Here is a 25,654-nt window from a genome sequence, read left to right as displayed (position 1 = left end):
TCTTCAGTGACTTTCCATTTCGTTTAAAGAAAAAGACAAAGTTCTTACAGTGATTCACAAGGCTCACATGATTTGGTGTCCTGTCAGATCTTTGGCCTTGTCTCCTCTTGCTCTCCCCCAAGTCCCAGTCATACTACTGCTTCTCCGGCACACTGTCCTCCTTCTGTTCAAGGATGCCAAAAACATTCCTACCTCGATACATTTGCTGTTTCTTCTGCTAGAGACCCTCTTCTCTAAGGTATCATCACGGTCACCTTCTTGCCTCCTTTAGGGCTTGACTCTAATGCCCATCTTTGTAAGGCCTTTACTAAACACTGTATTTAAAGATTTTATTTTATTGTTTTATAATGCTTAATACTATCTACCTACTGGGTAATTAATTGTACTTCATTTAGTTTGTTATTTGTCTCCTTCTTTTCCCCACCAAAATTAGCCTCTGCAAGGGTAGCAATTTTTGTCTTTTGTCCATTGGCATTCACCGATACCTGGTACATAGTAGACCTTCATTGAACTTTTAGTAAATGAATATGTGTATGATGATCACACCAAAGGGATAGCTATTTGTGAGGATCCAGACCAAAGTTCTCTCCAGTAGAACCACAGCTGGGGCTATGAAAGCAAGTCATATAATGTATGATTCATTTGCAGAGTGCAGGATAACCTGATGGTGATGATACGAGCCCCCAAAAGATATACAATAATTCATCTTAAAATAGTTTATCCTTTTTTTTAAATTTTTTTTTAACGTTTATTTATTTTTGAGACAGAGAGAGACAGAGCATGAATAGGGGAGGAGCAGAGAGAGAGGGAGACACAGAATCTGAAACAGTCTGCAGGCTCTGAGCTGTCAACACAGAGCCCGACGTGGGGCTCGAACTCACAGACCGTGAGATCATGACCTGAGCCGAAGTCGGATGCTTAACCGACCAAGCCACCCAGGCGCCCCTAAAATAGTTTATCTTAAAAAGTACTTTGGGAAAAGATGTTAAGGATCTGTCAGTGCTCAGATGACCAGATACTACAGAAGGAATTTATACTAATTGATTTCATATCCATTTTCTGATCCCTGTGTTTTCCTTTGTCAGTCTGGTCTTATTGAATACTCATTTTAAAAACCTATACTACTGAAAGAAAGCATTTCTCACAGAAGAAACATATTTGGAAATTAGAATAATCTCAGATAAAATTTATACAGTCAATGGAACATATGCCTGGAACAATAAGAAGTATTAGAAAGGAAAACTCAAAGTATAAAAAATACCACGTAAAATAGAAAATTGTCCAAAAGAGGTGACGTACATCAAGAATAGATAGTGAGGAAATTCATGCTCACAAATACAAATACATTAGAAGAAGTAAGAAATAATATCCTAGGAAAAATATGAAAATAAACTTACATTAAAGTACAAGAAAAAAATGTACATCATCAGATTTTTTTTTTTAACTCATAAAGATGGAGAACAGTTTGTCCAGTCATTTAGTGTTCATGATTTTGTCACCTCCTGAATCTGTGTCTTACTTTCATTGGCTAATGCCCCCTGGAGAATTACCATGGAATAACCAAATCCCTAGTAAACTATCGGGCTACCTTATTTCAAAAAGTAACGACTAGTGACTCTATCCTATTCCCTTAAGTTATTTCTTTCCAACTTTACTTTTTAGTATACTGTAAATTTGGTTATATTTATAGCATAGTATTTTTATTATTTATAGCTCTGAAAGCCCCCTGAGTTGCTTTGCAGAGGATTAGAGTACATATTGTGTAACTCTTCTGATTTTTAAATATAAGTTTTGGGAGTCTGTATTGGTAAGGATGTGCAAACTAATATAACAAACAGTCCCAAATTTCAGTAGCTTTTATTTCAAGCTCATGTCATAATCCAATGAGCGTCATCAGGAAGTTGGAGGAGGACCCCCCTCCACATAGTCATCCAGAGATTTCATCTTCATTCATGTGGGTTTTGTTGTGTTTTGTTTTTTAAATCTTCAAGAGTCTCAGAACAATCTGCTGGATATTTTTGCATCTGGCCAGAATGCAAGGACCAAGAACACAGAGATTTCAGGAACCAGACTTGGGAGTGTTGAATATCATTTCTACCCATGCTGGCCATAACTCAATCAAGAGCTCTTCCTAAACAAGGGGGCTTAGGGAATGTATTCTTGTTGTATCTTTAGAATAAAATAGAATTTGTTGAACATATAGCCTTATTTTTATTCCAGTGTCTGATTTAGCTTTTTCCCATTTTCCTTATATTTGAGATGTTCAGTGAAATGAGGTAAAGTACAGTTGTTCTAAAAAAAAAAAAAGCATTTTGTCTTTTAATTTGCTGTCTTTATAGCTAGTGATCCAAAAGAGTCCTAAACATTTGATAGATTTGTTTTGAGTGCTCCTGACCATACATATTCATTTGCCTCGATTTTGAAGATGCTAAGTTTGAACATTGGAAAACACTCTTTTCCACATCTTATTTGTAAGTGTGAACTTTCATTGTTTTTTTGGTTGTACCCAAGAATGTTATGATCCATTTTTGCAATGTGTTCTGGGATCTGGCAACCCTGACAGGTATTCAATCATCCTCAGTAGGTGATTATTACTCACAGTCATCTTGTCAAATTTCAGAGGATTCACAGATTCTTTTTAACACTCTGTATTTCACCAGCACTGTATAGATGAGCCTTTTCATGAAAGCATGTCAGTGATATTTTTAATATTTCTTCACACAAAACAACAAAGGACATTTTAAAGTTCTCTGATTCAGTCACTCTTGTGCTTAACAACCTTCAGCAGTTTCCTATTGTTTTCAAAATAAAGTCCAGAGTGACTGTGGCTTTCAAAGCTAGGACTTCACTTACTTGTTCATCCTTATTTCTTATTTGTCCACCTTATCCATCTAAACTAGATTTTCATTCATCAGACAGGAAGGAAACATTTGCTTCTGACGTATCATCTATCTGAAATATTCCTCATTCCTCTTTCTACCCTTTAAAAACTAACTTAATTACCTTAACGCCCCAGGACAAATACTCTCTCCTCTAAGAAAATTCCACTGGTATCCCAGTTAATCTATTGCCTTTGTCCTCTGTGTTCCTCTAGTGCTTTGAATAATTTCTCTCCAGTAGAACCAATTACGTTTTGCTTTGCCCAGTTGTTTTCATGTGTACACACACATGTCTTTGCGACTAGACTACATCTTCCTTTAGGGCACATAGCCTTGGAAATCTACATCATTGTAGCTTTTACTACTCCTGTGTATACCTTGGTCATAGAGTGACTTTAAGAAATGTTAGTTGATTTTGATTAAAATTTTAAATTACACTAATTTCTGTCATTTATTAACAGAGGGCACTTAACAAAGAGATGAAGATGTTAAAAATCTCCTGCCAGCTTATTTAAGGAAGCCTATAGAGCTAACCTCAGCTGGATATTTTGAACTAAAATATACATTTTCTTCTTTTTTTAAACTCTGCTTTGTATTTCATATTAGTTTACACTAGCATATATATTTAGCAACCATCAAGAATTGCTTAGTTGGATGATTTTTGTGAAGTGGTACAACTTTTAGCCTTTAAAAAATGACATTTTTTTGCCTTCTGATTCAGACAAACTAAGACCTGCCCTGATAGCCTCTCTCCCTATCTTACTGAATAGTAACACTCTTTCAGCTACTTTGACCTACACGGACATCCCAGACTCTTTTACTTTTTTCTTTCATTGTAATACACTAAATGCTTTATTTTCTCTGGCTTAAATAATCAGACTATAGCACTTTAAAAAACCAAATTTAACAAAATATTTTCTATTTATAAATTTACATGTTTTATTAATTGCTGGATTCAGTGTTTACCAGTGTAGTTATGTTAGATGATAATGTAACCCAGTTGTTTACTCCATCTGTGTTGATGATATAATGCCACCAAAGAAAGATTCAATGACTCCTTTAAGACAGTGACTCTCAAGGTGGAAGGGTGTGCCCTGGGGTGCTGGTACTGGCATGAAATTAAAGGTGGGGGGTGATATATGATTTCATACTACAAACTATACAAAATAGCTAGCTAGAATTTCTTATAAAAAGGGACTTGTCCTATTCTACCAACCCTCTTCACAGTTTCTTTGAATTATAAAAACACATGGGGCGCCTGGGTGGCTCAGTCGGTTAAACGGCAGTCTTCGGCTCAGGTCACGATCTCACAGTCCGTGAGTTCGAGCCCCGCGTTGGGCTCTGTGCTGACCGCTCAGAGCCTGGAGCCTGTTTCAGATTCTGTGTCTCCCTCTCTCTCTGCTCCTCCCCTGTTCATGCTCTGTCTCTCTCTGTCTCAAAAATAAATAAACGTTAAAAAAAAAAAAAACCATAGCAAGCAGTTTAATCAGTTAAATGAAAATTCAGTATGCAATACCATCATTTTCAACTTCTACATCATGTTATCATGCTATCTTAGAAACCAGAATGTAATTGAGGTTTAATTTTTTTTTAAGTAAACTTTTTGTATAAAGATGAACTTAGATAACATTTATTTTATCTGTATGCACTAAATGATTTTAAATTAGTATGGTTTGTAAATTATGATATGTTAATTATTAGCAGATTTCCAATTAAAAAATCACACACTCAAGGGAATACCTTAGATTTCGAATTTTGAGGTTTTACAGAAATGGCAGTAATGCAAATACTGATGCTAGTACATCAGGTTAAGTAAATATATTCTATTAGACTATCATTCATCTGTGTCATAAATTCAAGGCAAAATGTCAGCAAAGTGAAATTAACAAGTTTAGAAACCAGTACTTTCCCCATTTCTTTAGGTGGGACAGAATTTATCTCTTTGCTATAGAAAAGTAAAAATAAAAAGTAATCCACAAAATGTGAAAAATCACCTGTCTGCTTAGCTTTAGAAGATGGCTTAAATTGGAAAAGTCTGATATATTTTTGTTGTTATTAAAACTGATTAAAGACAAAACTCTAAGTTTCAACACTGAGAAATATGAAAAGAAACTCTAAGTCACAGAATGTTTTATCATCCCAAAACATAGCGTTGGGAACCCATTTCAGGAAGATTGATACAGTATGAATCCTCTCTTTTATTGAGGTGTTGAAATGAGCCATATGGTGAACCTGCAGGGTCTGGTGGTTTAGATATCCTTTTCCTCTGCCCTTATTCTGTTGTCTATAAACCTCTGTTCTTGCTCTTGTCATGCTGTATTGTAATGACTTGCTCACTAGCTCAGTTTTCTAACTCCATATTCCCAGAATCTAGTACAACACTTTCCACAAAGTAAGTTTTCAATAAATTATTGTTGAAAAAATATATGAATAAGCAAAAGAACAAAGATACTCAAGTAAAGAGAAAAAGACAATATGATAAAATTCCATAGTTTATTAAAGTGTGTTTTGTGACAATTCAACAATGTTTTGTGCATCTTTTTTCTTATCTATCCTTTCTCCCACATATCTTCCCTCATTTACTTCACCTTTGAGTTCCTTCGACTGCCATATGGTCTAAGTTCCATCCCCCATCCCCTACTCAGTCTTTTTTTTTTTTTTTCCTTCCTTATTCTCCCTCACCTCCTATCCCTCACCTCCACTGGGTGACTTCTTATGGGCAGGAAAATAGACATAAACCTCATTCGTTCATTATGTCAGCAAACGTATTGAAATCTTCACTGGGTCAGGTGGTAAACTAAGTGTTGGAACCTCAGAGGTGAACAGGAATTCCTGTCCTCAAGGAAGATACATTCTAGGTAGAGAAAAGATAGACAAATAAATAACTTTGTAATAATGATATAGTCTATATTGCACCAGAGGTGAATACTGAGTGCTAGGAATATGGAGAATTTTTGCAATAGAGACATGGGAGCATCCAGCCCTAGCTCGCTCTCTCTCTCTCTCTCTCTCTCTCTCTCTCTGTGTGTGTGTGTGTGTGTGTGTGTGTGTGCGTGTGTGTAAGGGAGGTTATAATCATGTGAGTCTTGAAAGACGAATGGAAGTTCATCGGGCTGGGTACGGGGTGAGAGTGGGAGGGCAAAGTGAGAGGTGAAAAGCTATTCCAGATAAAGAAAAGGTCATTAATACAGGCAATTTAATTGCTTTTATACTGTTGTCCCAGTTTGGCTTCTTTATTCATTTGTTTCTGCCTTCCCTCCCATCCTATCTCACTCCTCTACTCCTTTATTCCTTTTCTTTGTCTGCTTCCAGAGGGCTCAGAACTAAATAGTCCCTAGAAGGAGGAGGCATTACACTACCAAAGTGAGGGGTCATTTTTCATTTTGCTACTTAATGAATCTGAAAATGTTATTTTATATTTTTTTCCTAAAGATATAAGACATTTTTGTGGCTCTACTCTGTAAACTGCTGTAGAAAAATTCTGTTCAGTGAACATTTATTGAACACCTGCAGTGTTCCTGGCATTTGACATTTCATGATAAAAGAAAGTAGACATGGCCTCTGTTCCTATGGTGGTTATGTTATAGAAGGGAACATAGACATTAAATAGGTATAAAGATGACACATTATCATAGGAGGAGTATAGAGTGTAAAAGGGAAGAGAACACGGGGTGTTTATATATGACCAAAGTATAAGGAGTGAGGGGAAAGTGGCATGAGACAAGATTGGAGAACTGAGTGAGATATGGATTTGTGGAATTTTGTAGATCAAGGTGTAGTGCCAGTTCTCAACTGTTTATAATGGGTCTACATGAGGTAAATAAATAACAAATTTATTTGCAACACTTATTGCACTTTGATTATTACCACAATATCTAAGCATGTGACCGGTGTCAGCTAATGTGGTTTATAGCTTAAGTTCTATGTGCAAGTATCCTCTAATGGTGCAGCTGCAATGATAGACAAGTGTTCTGGAATAAACAGCCAGATTGAAAAGCTTGTAATTTAATACTTTCACATAATTTCTCCTTCACTGAGAAAGTCTTGTTAATGAGAAAAATGTCAGCTGAACTATACAGTGTGCTTAGTGTCATAGTAAGCATTTTGAGTTATGTGAAGGTGGTGGTGTTTAATTCTACTGCATTATTCTCTTTATTATGTGATGATGTGAATGGTATGAAAACTGATCATAAGAAACTGTTTTTGCATGTTGACTTATAATGATTATAGAGGGAAAAAGTTCTGTTGAGAATATTTGAACCAGGAAAGGATCTCTAAGTCTTTCTGTAAGATAAGAAAGCATTTTAATCCCAACATTTTGTTTTATTAAAAAAATTTAATGTTTATTTATTTTTGAGAGAGAGAGAGAGAGAGAGGAGACAGAGACAGAGAGAGAGAGAGAGACAGAGAGAAAGAGCATTAGCAGGGGAGAGGCAGGGAGAGAGAGGGAGACACAGAATCTGAAGCAGGCTCCAGGCTCTGAGCTGTCAGCAGCCTGTCAGAGCCTGATGTGGGGCTCAAACCCATGAGCTGAGAGGTCATGACCTGAGCCGAAGTCAAACCCTTACAGACTGAGCCACCCATGTGCCCTTTATTTTATTTTTTTTTAATGTTTATTTATTTATTAGGAGAGAGAGAGAGAGTGCATGCATGTGCATGCATGCGCATGAGGTAGGGGCGAAGCGAGAGAGATAGAGGGAAAGAGAGAATCCCAAGCACACTCCATGCTGTCAGCATAGAGCCCAATGTGGAGCTCTATCTCATGAACTGTGAGATCATGACCTGAGCCGAAATCAGGAGTTGGAAGTTTAACTGACTGAGCCATTCAGGCACCTGGTTTAATCTCAACATGTTAAAGTTGTGAACTGGACAGTATAAATTTGTTTATATATCTGACATCATTGGTATTTTCAGTGACCTAAATATATCCATACAATAAAGGAATACAAAATATATTTTGATAGTAGATAAAACTGAAGGGTAAAATTGAGAGTTAGAAGCTTAGAGGAATAATTTCTATAAATTTTTATGACATATTGCATAATTTAACGGAAAGTATAAGGAGATAATTGATGACCTTGGCATTGCACATCTGTGAGTGCCTTAAAATGTTTGGAATTTTACTTTGTATCAAAAGAAGACACAAGCATCAAAAAAAATAGTGGATCAAACATTCTTTTTAATTTTGAAAGATAATATAAATTTACCCATGACTTTACACGATAAATTGTTGCAGCTGTTTACTGATAAAAGATTAAAGATGGATTTTGAATATACAACATTACTTGCCTCACTTTTGATAAAAATTAAAAACAAATATCCTGAGCTTACTCTAATTCATTTTCTTCCATTCTTGTCAATTTACTTTGTGAAACTGATTTCTTTGTTATAAATGTTAATAAAACAAAACATAGATGTATATTATCCCCTGAGAGTAGCATTGTCATCAGTCCAACCTAGATAATTAACAAGCAGAAAATAGGTTCAACTATTGATATACAGTGTTCATCAAAGTGTGAGGAAAGCAATTTAATACAGGGGATTGCTATTTCCTTTATAACTTTTTGTTTTTTGATTGTGAATGACAAAACTTATGAGTATAATCAACATTCTCCATTTTAATCTTCAACATACATACTTCCAATAACCAATGTATGTGGTTCCTATAATTTTTTCCTGTTATGTTTGTTCTGATTAGATTTATTGAAATGCAATTTTAGGTCTGTTGAGTTTGTATATCTTTTAAAACATAGTTTTCTAGAAGTTCATTTCATTATACCTTGCAAAGATAAAATCGAAAATCTTTAACCTGTTGGTTCACAATGGATTAGAGATTAAAAATCAGTCTGTCACTTTAATAAAACTGGAAAAAAAAACAGTCTGTCACCATGGTTTGAGAAACACTTCTGTAGGCAGGTTTAGGATTGTGGATGTAGGACTAAAGGCAGGAAAAACATTTGAAAGTTCGATGATAGCTGTTGCTCTCATTTAGGATGCTAGATAGACATTTATAGTTAGGGGGTTTCGGAGACCCCAGCTGTCTGACTTGCTTAGATGCTGAGAACAGGGGCACAGCTCATCTCAAGTCCTATAGCCAGCTTGCCTTAAGATAGTATAGTGCCTCTTCTGTAATCACTCCTTGTGTGCAACCTTGGCCTGCTCTGAGCAATAAAGAAGTATCGGTCAGATCCCAGATGTTAATAATTGTCATTTAAGGGAAGCTGACCTTTCATGCTAAATTATTATTAGCAAACTCATGATTATATGTGTATGTATATTACTGAATATGTGAAGGGTTATTTTGGCTATGTTTTATTTAGAATAATAGACTTTTGGAGCTGTGAAGGACTTGATGTATTTAACTTAATTTCTGATAGAGAAAACTCATGAGAAAACTGAGTCTCACAAGGGTTTGATAGAAAGGACTGATGGAGAGTCTGGGAATTAGATTAGATTGTTAGATTTAAGAATTAGAATCAGATTGTTAAGATTCAAAGCCCAGTTATGCCCCTACCTAATGTTGACCTTATCTAAGTTACTGAATTTCTCCATGCATTGGTTTCTTCAAATTATTTTTTATATTTGTTTGTTTATTTATTTATTTAATTTTTAAAAACATTTTAAAATTGATTTATTTATTTTGAAGAAAGAAATCATGTGGGCAAGCAGGGGAGGCGCAGAGAGAGAGAGAGAGAGAGAGGGAAGGAGAGAATCCCAAGCAGGTTCCATGCCATCTGCGCAGAGCCTAATGTGGGGCTCCATCCAATGACAGTGAGGTCATGACCTAAGCTGAGATCAAGAGTTGGACACTAACTACTGGCACCCCTCAAACTAGATTGTTAGGATTTCATTTTTTTAATGTTTATTCATTTTTGAGAGGGAAAGAGAGAGAGAGCATGTGTGTGCAAGTTGGGGAGGGGCAGAGAGAGAGGGAGACAGAATCTGAAGCAGGCTCCAGCTCTGAGCTATCAGCACAGAGCCCACATGGGGCTCGAACCCATGAAATGTGAGATAATGACCTGAACCAAAGTCAGATGTTTAACTGACTGAGCCACCTAGGTGCCCCTAGATTGTTAAGATTTAAAGTCCAGTTGTGCCCTTACCTAATATTGACCTTAGGTAAGTTACTAAATTTCTCTATGTTTTGGTTTCTTCATCTGCATTAGTTTGATGATGATAATAATGGTCTTTACCTCATAGGTCTTTTGTAATGATTGAATGAAGTAATTCATGAAAGCTGGTAGGCATTTTGTATGTGTTAGATATTTTCAGGACTGTGATGAGGATGGTGGCATGGTGGCAGTGATGGAGATCCATTGACTTGTCCAATTAACAAGTGGCAGAATTGGCGGTAGAAACCTGGAGTGTGGTCTCTCAGTCTGGTGATGTTTTACTCTCTACTCCAGTATCCTGCTAAACTGTTCACTCATGCACCTTCACATGCTGTTCCTTTCTTCAAGTGCCCACATCTTTGACAAAAGTTAAATCCTACTCTGAAGCACACCCATGTTCTCTCAACTGGGTGACAGCCTCACCAGTTTGCCAGATGCCTTACTCCATGTTGAACAATTACTGGGGGTGAGAAAGAAAACTGCAGCATCATGAATATGCTATTGGCATAAGCAAATTCCATTTCTGAAAGATATTTGAAAACAAGTCTTCAGTCTTCAATTGTAGTGTACTTTGCCAATATATTCATTAAATATATAGATATATCTATAGATATTTATATCTATATAAATATATAGATATATATTCATTAAATATAGATATATCTATATATTTAATGAATATATTATTCTGAGGTTCTCTCAAGGCAGGAGTATGGAATCATAATATAATAAATTGAATAAAAAAAGGGAGAGGAAATTCAATTTCAATTTGTTCAAAGAAATATGCATTGAACCCCAAACTTACTCCTGGCATTATGCTTGGCTCTGAGTGCACAGTTATGAATAAGATAGACATAAGACTTGCTCTTACAGAGCTTTTAGTCTAGTGGGAAAGGTGGAAAAAGCTTTTACTGTATAGAATCCTGATCACAGAAGAAAAAAAAAATCATGGAAATAAAAACTATTTATTTATTTCATCAGAAATAAATTTTATAAATAAATAAATAAATAAATAAATAAATAAATAAATTTATAAATAAAGTAAAAAAAAATTTAAGTGGTAACACATAACCACTTAAAAAAGTCAGAACTAAAGGGAGCCTGGGTGGCTCAGTTGGTTATGAGTCCAGCTCTTGATCTCAGCTCAGGTCTTGATCTCAGGGTCCTGAGTTCAAGGTCCACACTGGGCCCCATGCTGGGCATGGAGCTTACTTAAAAAAAAATTGAATTAACAAAATTCAAAAATTAAGGAGAATTAAAAAAATAAAATAAGAATAATAACAACAATAATAATATAAGAGGCTTTGGCTCTCAAGGGACATGATCCTGATGAATATGAGTTCCAACCGTGACAATGGCTGAGCTGAGAACAGAGGACCCATTACCAGGACGTCTTGCAAAAAGAATGCATATTGCATATGGATCGCATTTTCTAGCAACTTTTAAAAGAGATCACTGTAGTGGAGTGGCTGGGACAATCAACTCTGGCATCACACCACCTATATATGAATCCCAGGTCTCCCACTATCAGCTATATGACCCTAGTGAAGATATTTAACTTCTCTGTACCTGACTTTCTTCCTCTGTAATATGGGTATCTCATTGGACTAATATGAGAATTAGTGAGATGATTCTCTTACAACAATGTCTGACACGTAGGAAGCACTCAATAACAGAGTTATGTTTTCATCAGGGAAAAATGAGGTCTTAAATTGAATATGAGGTACAGAAAATAAAATTACTATTTTGAACACCTGGGTTTTGTCAATTAAAATAACATATCATCTTCAGAATGAAACAGGATGCAACAGTAGTCAAGCCAAAAGGAAAAAAAATAATTTGATGTGTGGATAAAGAGAATAGAAAAGCAAAAAGTTGAAAAACATACCTGAAATGTTGGCAAAATAGTTGTCAGTCACAGTGATACAATTTGCTGTGTATGAGGGAGGAAACTAAAGACAATGGAAAAAAATATGAAATGAAAAAAGAATGTGCTTTATCCTAAGTTGGAGGCATTTGAGGCATATTCTTATGTACAATCAATAACAACCCGAAGTACTGAGATAAATAACAAGCGAAAATAAGTTGTCAATTTCTTTTCGTTGCTAAAAAAAATTATGATACAAAACTGCTGCGAATTTTACACAGGAGGTTTTGCTCAGAAACTTAAGATCTCCATAAAAAAATCATTTGTCGAACCCATTTTGAATGTATAGTAGTGATCTCAAGATAAAAGAAGCAGGCTTTTGTTACATCTTAGCAACTAGGAAGAATGCTCTGTAGAAGTTAACGAGGAGATTTTCCATGCCCTAGAGGATTTTGTCCTCTTGATCAATAGCTTGCATAATTTCACTATAGCAAATTCTAATAGTAGCTACCATTTATTGAATGCTTACTACATGCCAGACACATAGTAGGCATGTTTTTATTCATTATTCTTGTATTCAACAAATATTTCCTGACACCTACAATGTGCCAAGCACTGTTGTAAGTATTAAGAATAAAGCAGTAAATACACCTGTAAAAATGGAGCTTAGGTCATGGAGTGAGGGGGGGGGGTGCATTGGCAATAAACAAGTAAATATATCATAAATATAAATTAAGGGAGGGGGTTAGGAAGTGCTTGGTATGTATGTTGGGGGGTTTTGCAGTTGGAAATCAGATTGTTTGGGAAGACCTCACCGAGAAGGTGAGAAGGTGACATTGGAAAGAAGTAAAGCAGCTGTGGGGGAGAAGAGCATTCCAGACAGCAAAAACTGGGTATGTGACATTCCTGAGGCAGGAACATACTGGGCTGGTTCGAGGAACACCCAAGATGTGCTGGAGAGAGTAAGTGGGGGAGATAGTGAAAGGTTTGGTCAGAGGAGTATAGGTTGGCCCTAGGCAACGTTTCATGTAGCTGTTCATGAAAGTCCAAGGGGATGGCATATCCTTTTCTCAGAAGATCTAGTGGCAGCAATTATATTTTTAGATTAGTCTGTGGCTGTTCATAAGGACTCTTTTGCCCAAGTGTGCCTGGACCATGGTTGAGATTTGCTCATCTGAGGCACAGAGCCTGGTGCTTATCACATAGGTGGACCTCTACAAATACCTGTTGAGTAAATGAATAAATTAAGACAACGAATCTTATGAGCTGGCTCTGAAATTAATTCGTTGTGTGATTTTGAACAAATTACGTGACTCGTCTTTGTCTTGGTGTGCAAAATTAGAACTTCCCCAGCTTCTGCTGTGATTGTAAGTGATGGCCAGTCTTCCCAGCAAGTCCCTTACTTAGCACTGTGAATGTTAACAGTCAGCCTGCACAGGGAAAGAAGGATGGCCCCAGCACCCCTCACCACTCGCACATTTCTTTTCCTGCTCACTCAGCAACTCTGTCGTTCAGTTTGCATTCTCAGCTCCAGCCTTTGGCCAAGACAGTAAAGCTGGAAATAGAGGCTGGCCCTGGCATGGTGACAGAACTCTTGAAGCATTTCTTCCTGTCAGAGGGTTTGATGATATCTGTGCACAGACACTTTGGCTGAGCTCATGCTGATTCTGGGTCCCTGCCAGACTCTTAAGATACTAACATAAACTTATCTTTGTTCTCAAGCCATGTATTTGAGAAACATGTTCTGGACTTTCCATCTAGCAACTACATGTTCATCGAAAAGAAGATTCTAATGTCAGTAGCTAAGCACTAGTAAGAATTATGTGATGAGTCAGGGAGGATTTTGAATTATTGTGTCTTGAGGTCTGAATTTAAGAGATGTTCTTTAAGGTGTGGGTTCTGTATAGCCTTTGAAAAAAAAGAGAATGATTTCTGATGATAGCAGTGGCAGAACCAAATAAAAATCTTCCTTTGAAAATGAAATTCTTATGATGTCTATATTTACCATTTCTGGAGGTGAGTTTATAGGGTGAAGGGAGAAATCTAAGTAAAAACTAGCTTTTGGATGTCACTAAGAATATGCTAGCCTTAGCCCTTCTAAGGAGGGTTACTTTGTCTCTTAATGCTAGACAAAGCCCTGTCTTTTAATAGAAAACCTTAAGTAAGGCCAGAAGCCAGCAGACTGGCTGGGTCCACGTGGATCCTTTATTCTGTTTAGATGAACAGTAAGTATTGCAGTGTTTTGGCAAAAGCAGCCAATGCTCACTCTGCTTGTCCATTGGCAGTTAAAAATAAGGGCTGTGTGGTGGGATAAGTTTTTAAACCAGTGACTCATAGCTCTTGGAGACTGATATCATTTGATAAGGCAGTAAATCAGTGCTGTGCTCAGAACACTATATATATATTTTAACCAAAAAGGCTCACAATAGTTCATTAACCATAATCACATTTCCAGTTCTCTTTTCCTTGCTTATTCCTATGGACTAATTTTAATCAGCATTATTTTGCATTATGATAACTGAATCACTAAGGTGAATGACATAAACAGGCCAACCCTGATGTGGCATAGTTTAATATGACAACAGGAAGAACTCGCGTTTAAATACTGCGTAGCGATTTTTTAAGTGGACTTGACCCTCCTCAGCCCTGGGATAGATAGGCTTTAGTTATTATGCTATCCTTAAAGCAGGTGCAGGGAGGTTGTGTTTGGCTCAGGAAAGAGGTGGGACAAAGCCTTGACCCAAAGCTTCTGAGCAAGTTCCAAGCTTGTATCTTTCACTATGCTGTCTCTAGAACTGTTTGAAACAACATTTGTCTTATTTTTCTTAGAAAGTTTCAGTTGAGGTGTGTGAGTAGTTCAAAGTGTGTAGAGAATATAAGGAATGTTGACTGAAAGCTAACCTTCTCTCATGTCCCCAGTGGGCATCTCTTTTACCTTCCACTGTCACAAGTGAGCAAGAGTGTGCTGTGGAAGAAAGGGCATCTTTGTTATAAAAATTCTATTTTCCCCACTTACCATCCTTTTTTCATATCATTCTCCCTTTGAGATACTGCCTCTTTATGCTGATCTTTTTACTTTTACACTTTTTCTTTTTGCTATTTAATGTTATCAATCTCCTTTTTCTCTTTGTACTGTGCTTAGTCCCATTCTACTTCCAGAATCATTTTATTATTTTCTGTGGTCCTATTGTTTCAACAAAACCTCATAAATAGTCTTGAAGTGTGAGGCCCTTTCAAGCTACATGTGGAGTAAGGGAGATGTCTGAGTGTGTGGTTGGCTAAGCAAATCTGAACCACTCTGCCTTGAACCCTGGAGTAGAAACCAAGATACTCTGATGATTTTTTTTTTAATGTTTATTTTTGAGAGAGACAGAGATAGAGTGCAAGCCGGTGGGGAGGGGGACAGAGAGAAAGGGAGACACAGAATCTGAAGCAGGCTCCAGGCTCTGAGCTGTCAGAACAGAGTCCAGACACTGGGCTCAAACCCATGAACCCCGACATCATTATCTGAGCCTCAGTCAGCCACTTAACCGACTGAGCCACCCAGGCACCCCCTCTGATGGTTGTTAATGTAAAACGAAGGGAACAGGGAAAGAGTCCAGAATCACTCCATCATCATCCCAGGCTTTGTGACAGTCAATGTGTGGAAGAAACATGTTGTTGCCTGCTTTCATTGTTCATTGTACTTCATTGCTAAGTAGTGTTCCATTGTATGAATTTATCACAATTCATTTATCCATTTATCAGTCCATAGACATTTGTGCTATTTCTACATTTGGTTAAAATGAATAAAGCTACTATAAACATTCAGAGATGGGCCTTTTTGAGGAAATCTGATTTTATTTTTCTAGAATAAATACCCAAGAGTGAGTATTTCACTTTATAAGAAGTTTCTAAACAGGTTTCCAAAAAACCTGTACCATTTTGATTCCCTCCAGCAAAGAGTCAGAGTTTATGTCAGTCTGCATCTTATTGTCACTTGGAAATGACAGCCTGTTTAATTTTAGCCATTCTATTAATTCTGTATCTCACTGTGATTTTAATTTGGGTTTTCTTAATGAGTACTGATGTGGGGAACTTTCCATGTACTTTCTTGCCATCTATATATCTCTTTTTGTAAAGTGTCTAAATATTTTGTTTTCTTTTTTAATTGAATTTTTTGTCTTATTGAAATATAAAAGTTCTTTATATCATTTCATTAGAAGTCCTTTATTAAATATATGTTCAAGTATCATTGTTAAAAAATTATCATTTATCTGGGTACATGGCTGGCTCAGTAGGAAAAGCATGCGACTCTTGGTCTCAGGGTTGTGAGTTGGAGTCCCATGTAGGGTATAGAGATTACTTAAATAAATGAAACTTTGAAAATTATCATTTATATCTAGATGAGTAGATAAAGAAGATGTGATATATATATAATATATTATATATATTATATATAATGGAATATTACTCAGCCATAAAAAATAGTGAAATCTTGCCATTTATAATAACATGGATGGGTCTAGGGAATATAATGTTAAGTGAAGTAAGTCAGTCAGAGAAAGACAAATATCATATGATTTCATTCATATGTGGAATTTAAGAAACAAATGAACAAGGAGAAAAAGAAATAAACCAAAAAGCAGACTCTTAACTACAGAGAACAAAGTGATGGTTACCAGAGAGGAGTCTGGGTGGCTCAGTTGGTTGAGTGTCTGACTCTTGATTTCTGCTCAAGTCATCATCCCGGGTTGTGGGATTGGGCCCCACTTTGGGCTCTGCGCTGAGTGTGGAGTTTGCTTAAGATTCTCTCTCTCTCTGCCCTACTCCCCTGTTTGTGTGTGTGCTCTCTCTATGAAAACAAAACAACCCCCCACCCCCAAACTGCCCCCAAATCCTTATGGTTACCAGAGGGGAGGTGGGCGAGGTAATGAGTGAATTGGTGAAGGGGATTAAGAGTACACTTATCATGATGACACCGAGTAATGTATAGAGTTGCTGAAACTATATTGTACACTTGAAACTAATATAATACTGTATGTTAATTATACTGGAATTAAAATTTAAAAAATTATAAATTATCCGTTGAAATATCTATGCTTTCATAAAAAATCAAGAAGCACATATGTGAGTCTATTCCTATGCTCTTTGGTTTATTCCATTAATTTATATGTCTGTCCTCATCCTAATATTGTGTTGATGTATAGCTTTATAGAAGCTTGAAGTCAAATGGTGTGAATCCTCTAATTTTTCTCTTTTTCTTTAATGTTTATTTATTATTGAGAGAGAGAGAGAGACAGAGTGTGAATGGGAAAGGGGCAGAGAGAGAGAGAGGGAAACACAGAATCTGAAGCAGGCTCCAGGCTCTGAGCTGTCAGCACAGAGACAGATGCAGGGCTGGAACCCATGAACCATGAGATCATGATCTGAGCTGAAGTTAGATGCTTAACTGACTGAGCCACTGAGGCACCGCTAATTTTTCTCTCTTTCAATTATTTTTGGCTTTTCTATTTTCTTTGCCTTTACATATAAATTTTAGAATCAGCTTATCAATTGCTATCAAGTAGCCTACTGGTATTTTGGCTGGAATTGTCTTAAATCTGTAGATCTATATAAGTAGACCTACATTATTGATACCTTAACATGAAATCTTCTTATCAATGAGCATGATAAATCTTTTCATCCATTTAGACCTCCTTTAATTTCCATCAGCAATGTTCCATAATTCTCAGTGTTAAATCTTGTCTATAGTTAGATTTATCCATTTGCATTTTTGTCTTTTAATGCTATTATAAATGGTATTGTTTTTTATTTATATTTTCAATGATTCCTTTCAACCATGTAGACACACAATTGATTTCTGTATTGTTGACCTTACATTCTGTAACATTGCTAAATTCACTTACCAGTTCTAATAGCTATTAGAATAGCTTTTTCAAAAAAAAAAAGAATAGCTTTTTCAAAGATGCTTTTGGAATTTTTAAATGTAGATGACCAAATTGTCTAGGGAAAAAAATTATTATTTCTTCCTTTCCTACCTGAATGGTTTTTATTTCTTTTTCTTGGCTTGTTAATGCAGGGTCTTTTAAAATATCCTTTATTAAATTGAGAAATGCCCTTCTATTTTTATGTCACAAGTGGGTTATTTATTTTGTCATCAATTGTTGAATTTTGTCAAATGCTTTTCTTCCATCAATTGATATGATCATGTGATTTATATTTTTTAGATTGTAAAGTAGCAGATTACATTGATTGATTTTATTTTATTATTATTTTTTTAATGTTTATTTATTTTTGAGACAGAGAGAGACAGAGCATGAATGGGGGAGGGTCAGAGAGAGAGGGAGACACAGAATCTGAAACAGGCTCCAGGCTCCAGCTGTCAGCACAGAGCCCGACGCGGGGCTTGAACTCACGGACCATGAGATCATGACCTGAGCCGAAGTCGGACGCTTAACCGACTGAGCCACCCAGGCGCCCCAAACATTGATTGATTTTAAAGTGTTGAATCAGGGGAACCTGGGTGGCTCAGTCGGTTAAGCGTCTGACTTCGGCTCAGGTCATGATCTCATGGTTCGTGAGTTTGAGCCCCACATACGGCTCTGTGCTGACAGCTCAAAGCCTGGAATGTTTGTTGTTCTTTTTATATATTGTTTGATTTGATTTACTAATATTTTGTTGAGGATTTGCATGTATGTTCAAAAGATACGTGTTCTATGTTCTATTTTGTTTTTTGTTTTTCGTTGTCTTTGGTTTTGGTATGAGTAATGCTAGTCTTTTAAAAAGAGTTGAGAATTGTTTCTACCTCTTCTATTTTGTGGAAGATTTGTGTCTTCCTGATGTTATTTCTTATTTAAATGTTTGGTGGAATTGGCATTGGAATTATCTGGGACTAGAGATTTCCATTGATTATGAGAGAGGAATGTAAGAAGTTTCTAAATAGAATTGTGGATTTGTCAGTTGCTTCCTTCAGTTCTGTCACCATTTCTCTAGGGCAAATGCTTCATATATTTTGAAGCTTTGCTATTATGTGCAGACACACTTATGATTATTATGTCTTCTTGTAAATTCATCCTTTTATTGTTGTGTAATGTACCTCTTTTTTCCCTGGTAATTTTCTTTGATCTAAAGTTTACTTTTTTGACATTAATATAACCACTTGAACTTTCTTTTGATTGATGATTGCATAGTATATTTTTTTCTTATTCCTTTTGCCTTAAATTTACCACATTATATTTTAAATGAATTTTTTAATGGCATATAGTTGTGTTATATTTTTCAAGTTCATTCTGACAACCATGGTCTTTTAATTGTTGTGTTTAAACCACTTATATTTAATGCCATTATTGATATGTTTGGATTTTGGTCTACAATTTTATTATTTCTTTTGTCTCTATTCCTTCTACTTGTCTTAACCCTTTCCTGCCTTCTTTCAAGTTATTTGAATATTTTTTCATATTCCAGGTCATCTATTGTATTTTTTAACTATATCTTTGTATAACTTTTTAAATTAATGTTCTAGAGAATAAAATATACTACTTAATTTTTCCTGTCTAATTAGAGTTCATATGTTACCACTTCAGTTAGAATATAGAAACTTTACCACCATATTGGTTCCTTTATCCTCATCTCTTTATGTTGTGATTGTTTTATACATTAAATATATATAGTTTGAAACCCCTTTAGACAATTTTACTTTATTAAATTAATTAATTAATTTATATTTTTTAATATTTATTTTTGAGAGAGAGAGAGAGACAGCATGATCAGGGGAGGGGCAGAGAGATAGGGAGACACAGAATCTCAAGCAGGCTCCAGGCTCTGAGCTGTCAGCGCAGAGACAGATGATAGCTTAAACTCATAAACCACGAGATCATGACCTGAGCTGAAGTTGGACACTTAATGGACTGAGTCACCCAGGTGCCCTTCCCTTTAGACAATTTTAAAATAATTCTTTCAATCAGTATGATAACCAGAAGAATGTCTCTTTATAGATGTCCACACCCTAATCCCCAGAACCTGTGAATATGTGCCCTGACATGAAAAAGGACTTTGTACAAATGATTAAGGGTGAGGGCCTTCAGGTGGAGGAATTATCCTAGATTATCCAGATGACCCCAATGTCAGCATGTAAGTGCTTAAAAGCTGAGGACCTTTCCAAACTGTAGTCAGAGAAACAGAGGATGCACTGTCAGAAGGATTTAGTCTGCTGTTGCTGGCTTTGAAGATGGAAGGGGGTAATGAGCCAAGGAATGCACTGTCTAGAAGTTGAAAAAGGGTTTTCCTAGAGACTTCAGAAAGGAATACAACCTTATCAACACTTTGAGCTTAGCCTGATGAGACCAGCATCAGATTTATGACCTACAGAACTGTAAGATCATAAATTTGTATTATTTTAAGCTGCTAAATTTGTGGTTGTTATACCAGCAATAGAAAACGAATACAACCATCAAACATATTTTACAATACTCAAGAAAAGAATAGTCTATTATGTTTACCTAGATATTTACCATTTCTGTTGCTATTTCTTGATTTCTGATATGCTAGTTGTCTTTCAGTTATCATTTCCATTCTGTTTGAAGAACTTCCTGTAGCAATTCTTTCAAAGTAGGCCTGCTGACAACCAGTTCTTTCAGATTTTCTTCATCTGAGAATATTTTTTTCCTTCATCTTTATTCCTGAAGGATATTTTCACCAGATACAGAATTCTGGGATGACAGTATTCTTGAACACTTTAAAAAATGTTATTCCCCTCCATCTAGCCTTTGTGGTTTCTGATGAGAAGTCTGTATTCATTTAAATTGTTGCTTCCCTATAAATAATGTGTCATTTTTCTCTGATTGCTTTCAATGTTTTTTCCTTTGTGATAGTTTTCTTTTTTTATTGTTTTCAGCAGTTTAATTATGATATGGTTGGTCATGGATAACTTTGAGTTTATCCTCTTTGGGATTTACTGAGCTCCTTGAATGCACAAGTTTACATATTTTGACAAATTCAAGGAGTCTTAGGCCATTATTTCTTGAAATACTTATTTTGGTATTGAACTCTCTCGGGATTCTGATGAAATAGTGTCCTTTTGATTTCATCTCACAAATTTCTGCTGCTATATTAATTAAAAAATTGTCCCCTCTGTTGTTCAGATTGGATAATTTCAATTGACCTATCAAGCTCACTCTTTCCTCTGTCATCTCTAGTACTGAGCTCATTTTAATGAGTTTAAAATTTTTGGTTATTATGCTTTTCAGGTCTAAAATTTCTACTTTTATTTATTTGCTACCACTTTCTGTCTTCTTATTTGTTTCAAGAGTATTTGCCTTTATTTTTTTGGGAGCATTTTGGTAATAGCTCTTTAATGTCTTTTTTTTTAAAATAAATTCCAATGTCTGTGTCATCTTGGCATTAGTGTTTGTTGATTATATTTTTCTCACGTAAGTTGAAATTTCCCTGGTTTTTCATATGCTAAATAATTTCAGATTATATCCTGAATATTTTAATTTTGTTTATTTATTTATTTTGAGAGAGAGAGAGAGAGTGAGAGAATAAGAGAGACAGAGAGCAAGAGAGAGAATTCCAAGTAGGGTTCTCAAGGTCAGCACGGAGCCTGATGTGGGGCTCACCCTCACGGACCATGAGATCATGACCTGAGCTGAGATCAAGAGTCAGACGCTTAACTGACTGAGCCACCCAGGCACCCCCTGAATATTTTAATATTATGTTATGAGACTCTGAGTTTTGTTCAGTACTATAGAGGATGTCTTTTTTTTTTTTTCTTTCTTTCTTTCTTTTTTTTTTCAAGCAGGCAAATGCCTCAATTGGATTTAGATTGCAAATTTTGACTAGCCTTTTATAGGCAGTCTGTGACTTGGGTGGTGGTTTATTCTTAGAAGTACTCAGTGCCAGTATGGTTGTACTTCAAACTCTGGTCTTCTTTCTCAGTTTGCCTGCTGCTATTTAATTTTCTGAGTCCTCAAATACTACATGCATTCTGTCCAGATTCGATAGCATTCAATGGGAGAGAGAGAGGGGAGTGTGCTTATTCCCTCTTACCCAGAATTAGAATCTCATATCTTTAACTTTTGAAAGATTTTTACTTGTTGCTTAAACATTTCCTATAACAGTGTCTGCTTCCATTCTCTCTAGTCTCTTATTCCATATCTCTAAGTTGTTTGTGTTGGATCTTCTAACTCTAATATTCATAGACTTTTTTGTGTGTTTCATCTTATCATTCTTGGTGCATTCTCAGTTCTCAATTTTTGTTCTCCAATTTTTTTGTTCACTAATTTTCAGGTCTATTTTATCTGCTGCTTTTTTTATAGCCATTTTTTTAAAGTTTATTTATTAAATTTTGAGAGGGAGAGAAAGAAAGCGGGGGAGGGGCAGAGAAAGGGGGAGAAAGAGAATCCCAAGCAGGCTCCGCACTGTCAGCCTGGAGCCCAATGCAGGCCTCAACTCACAAACCACGAGATCATAACCTGAGCCAAAACCAAGAGTCAGGTGCTGAACTGACTAAGCCCTTCCAGGTGCCCCTAGCCAATGTTTTTTAAATATTGTTTTTAAATATACCTGTATTTCCAGAAGTTCTATTTGATTTCCTTTGAAATCTGCCTAATCTTTTCTCATACAATTCTATTCTTTCATTATTTTTTTTCTATTCCTTCACAAAAAAATTTAATCATTTAACATACTTATTTTATACTTTCACATTTTTATGATATGCTGAGTTCATGAGATACTAATGGTCTTTTTCTGTGTGGTGTCTCCTGACTGTCTTTCATGGTACTTTATTCCAGTGTTGTTGTCATCGTCATTGTTGTTGTTATTATTATTAATATTATTATATTGTGATCTTATCCTCATCAGAAATTTTCCTCACATGCTAAAGGTGCTGGAAGGTCCCTTAATAGAAGTTTTACATTTTCTTCTTCAGGACACTCTGTGGGTCTTATTCTAATTTCTGTCTGTAGAATTCCTACACCAGCAGGGAGTGTAACTTTATACTGTGTCTGCAAGTGGCAAGGCTTGAGATTTGACATTTATTATAGATGACTTTATTTTCCACCTGTGGTCATATGCAGCTGGAAGGCACTTTTGTCACATCTTAGACAAATGTACAAAATTTTTAAAGTTTCTTTTTATATACAGTATAATCCTTCAAAGCTTCCTATTTTTATTAGAGGGACCATTAACACCTTCATCTCTTCTGGCTTTGGCCATAATTCATTGTTTCCAGTTCTTGTGTGGATATTAAAATCCTACCCCATTGTCTTAGGGCCCCCATTGAGTCTGAAGCCCTATGACCTGCCCTCGCCCAATCATTGAATTGGCTACTTCTTTCTCTGCCAATCTCCACCTACTTTTTTCCTCATAGCATCTGAGAATTTTCTTTCTTCTTTTTTTTTTTTAAACTTTTTTTAATGTTTTATTTATTTTTGAGACAGAGAGAGACAGAGAATGAGCAGGGGACGGTGCAGAGGGAGAGGGAGACAGAGAATCCAAAGCAGGCTCCAGGCTCTGAGCTGTCAGCACAGAACCCGATGCAGGGCTCAAAGTCACAAACCGCGAGATCATGACCTGAGCCGAAGTCAGACGCCCAACCGACAGAGGCACCCAGAAGCCCCTCTTTCTTCTTATGAATAAAAAAATATTAAACATTTTGTTTAGGTTTGTATATGGTAGAAGGGAGTCCTTTCAGGGTCAGTAGAATCTATTATTTCAATTGAACTGTTCATTATGTGGTGAGTATTTACCTTAGTTTTCTGTGAATGCTGAAACAAATTGCCACAAAGTTAGTGGATTAAAACTGCAAAAATTTATTATTTTATAGTTCTGTAGCTCAAAAGCTTCAAATGAATCTCACTGGACTAAAATCAAGGTATTGGCAGGGTTCTGTTCTGCTCCAAGGATGTAGGGGGAATCCTTTTTCTCATATTTTCCAGCTTCTTGAGGCTGTACACTGACATACCTAGGCTCCCAGTCCTTCTGTAGTCTTCCATCTGCATAGACAGCAACAGCAAAACAAATTCTTCTCATTTTAGGCCACTCTGAACTCTTCTGCCATTCTCTTGCACATGTAAAGACTTTTGTGATTTTATTGGTCACGTCCAAACAATCCAGGATAATCTATTTTAAAGTCACCTGAATAGAAATCTTAATTCCATCCTCAACCTTAAATCCCTTTACTAGGTAAGGTAACATTCACGAGTTCTAGTGATTAGGACATGTATTTTTGGAGGGTGGGGAAGGCCATTATTATGCCTCCCACAGTGACTTCAAGCAAACGTTTTGACATTATCTGAAGGAAGTTTCAGTGTATGCTGATTTAATACATAAGGCAACGACAACATAAAGGAAGATAAAAGGACCAATATCCTGGTAAAGTTTCCACATTCCAATGGAAGTGGTAGCATAGAGACTACCTCATACTTCATCTACCATAGAGGAAATGGTGAAAAGTTAAGTATGTATGTTGTATTCCCTAGAGCATCAATTTAAGAAGCTACACAAAAACGTATAATTACAGGACATATAGATAAAATGAAATATTGAAAATACTGGCATTAAGTGGATAGAGACCAGGGATGCTATTAATCATCTTACAAGGCACAGGACAGTCCTAACAAAGAAGTGTCCAACCTTAAAATGTCCATAGCTCCAAAGTTGAGAACCCCTACCCAGGCTGATAACCCTGCCGTACCTAATACAATGACTCACCTTTCTTACAGGTTTCCAAAGCTTTATACTTTAGTTTTATAGAAATAGCTCACTCTTCTCTGTCTCTCTCTGTAGTCATATTTTAATGGCTTCCATTACTTTAATTAGGTCACATAATTATAGTAGCAGTTTCAACTGCAATAATTTTGGATACAAAATACCACTCTTCTGGAGAGAGCATAAGTGGGGGGGGGGGGAGGCTAGAGATAAGCTTACTGACCATCAGCTTTCAGCATATAAGAGGTGAGCATCAGAGAGATTGGAGAGTATTCCTGATTCTGTGATTTGGTTGAGTACATATAGGTTGGGAGAACTTCTACATGTAAATATGTATGTATATGTATATTTACTTTTCCTTCTTATTAGAATATTAAATAATTCCATTATCTGAAATTTATGTAACATTTATAGATACTTATTACAATCCAATATTTTTGATGTACTCCTATAGAAAAATCTTTATTTTCCTGATGAATAATTTCCTTTGAATTAATCAATTCAACTAGATTATATTTTTTTTTTTCAAATTTAGGAAATTTCATACAATACTTCATGTAAGTACTGGAATATTTCTTTCTTAAAGTTTAAAAAATTTCAAATAGATTTAAGTGGAAAATTTGATAGAGAAAATTAAAAATTAAACTGAAAAAATGTCCAGATTCTGTTTTTTTTCCTTAAAAATTCCAAGAATAGAGCTAAAACATCCCCCTCATCCCATTATAGTATAATATAGTACATATTTCTCTACTGGAGACTCAGACTGTACCCTATAGTTATTTTGGTAACTAGCTGTGCAGCATCCTGTTAGAGAATTCAGAATCTATTTGGATGGAAAGTTAAGAAACTCAGTCTTTGGAGCAATTAACATTTTAATCACTTTTGAAATTCTGTTCAACATGGGCATTGAATTTTGTTGAGATTTACCTCAGAATTTTAGGGCTGTGTTGAAAAATATATGCAATTGACCTTGAATATACTTTTGCGCGTTGAGAATTAGACCTCAAATGACCTCGCTGTTACGGTCCTAGCGTGTAGGTGGGAAGGGCGTGTAGAGCCTGCTTGAGTGCTTGAGTGTGGTCAACAATGGGCGGGGGGCGCTCTTC

General features: G+C 36.0%; 1 protein-coding gene across 1 annotated transcript in view; it reads left to right on the top strand.

The window, feature by feature from the left end:
• NELL2 (neural EGFL like 2) overlaps window positions 1-25,654 on the top strand; it is a 392,703-nt gene that overhangs the window by 33,244 nt on the left and 333,805 nt on the right. The gene's annotated exons all lie outside the window — the stretch shown is intronic.

Source organism: Panthera onca, chromosome B4 (assembly GCF_046562875.1).
Source record: "Panthera onca isolate mPanOnc1 chromosome B4, mPanOnc1 haplotype 2, whole genome shotgun sequence".
Classification (NCBI taxonomy): Eukaryota; Metazoa; Chordata; class Mammalia; order Carnivora; family Felidae; genus Panthera; species Panthera onca.
The sequence above is the reverse complement of the archived record's forward strand: the minus strand, read 5'-3'. Positions and strand labels throughout refer to the sequence as shown.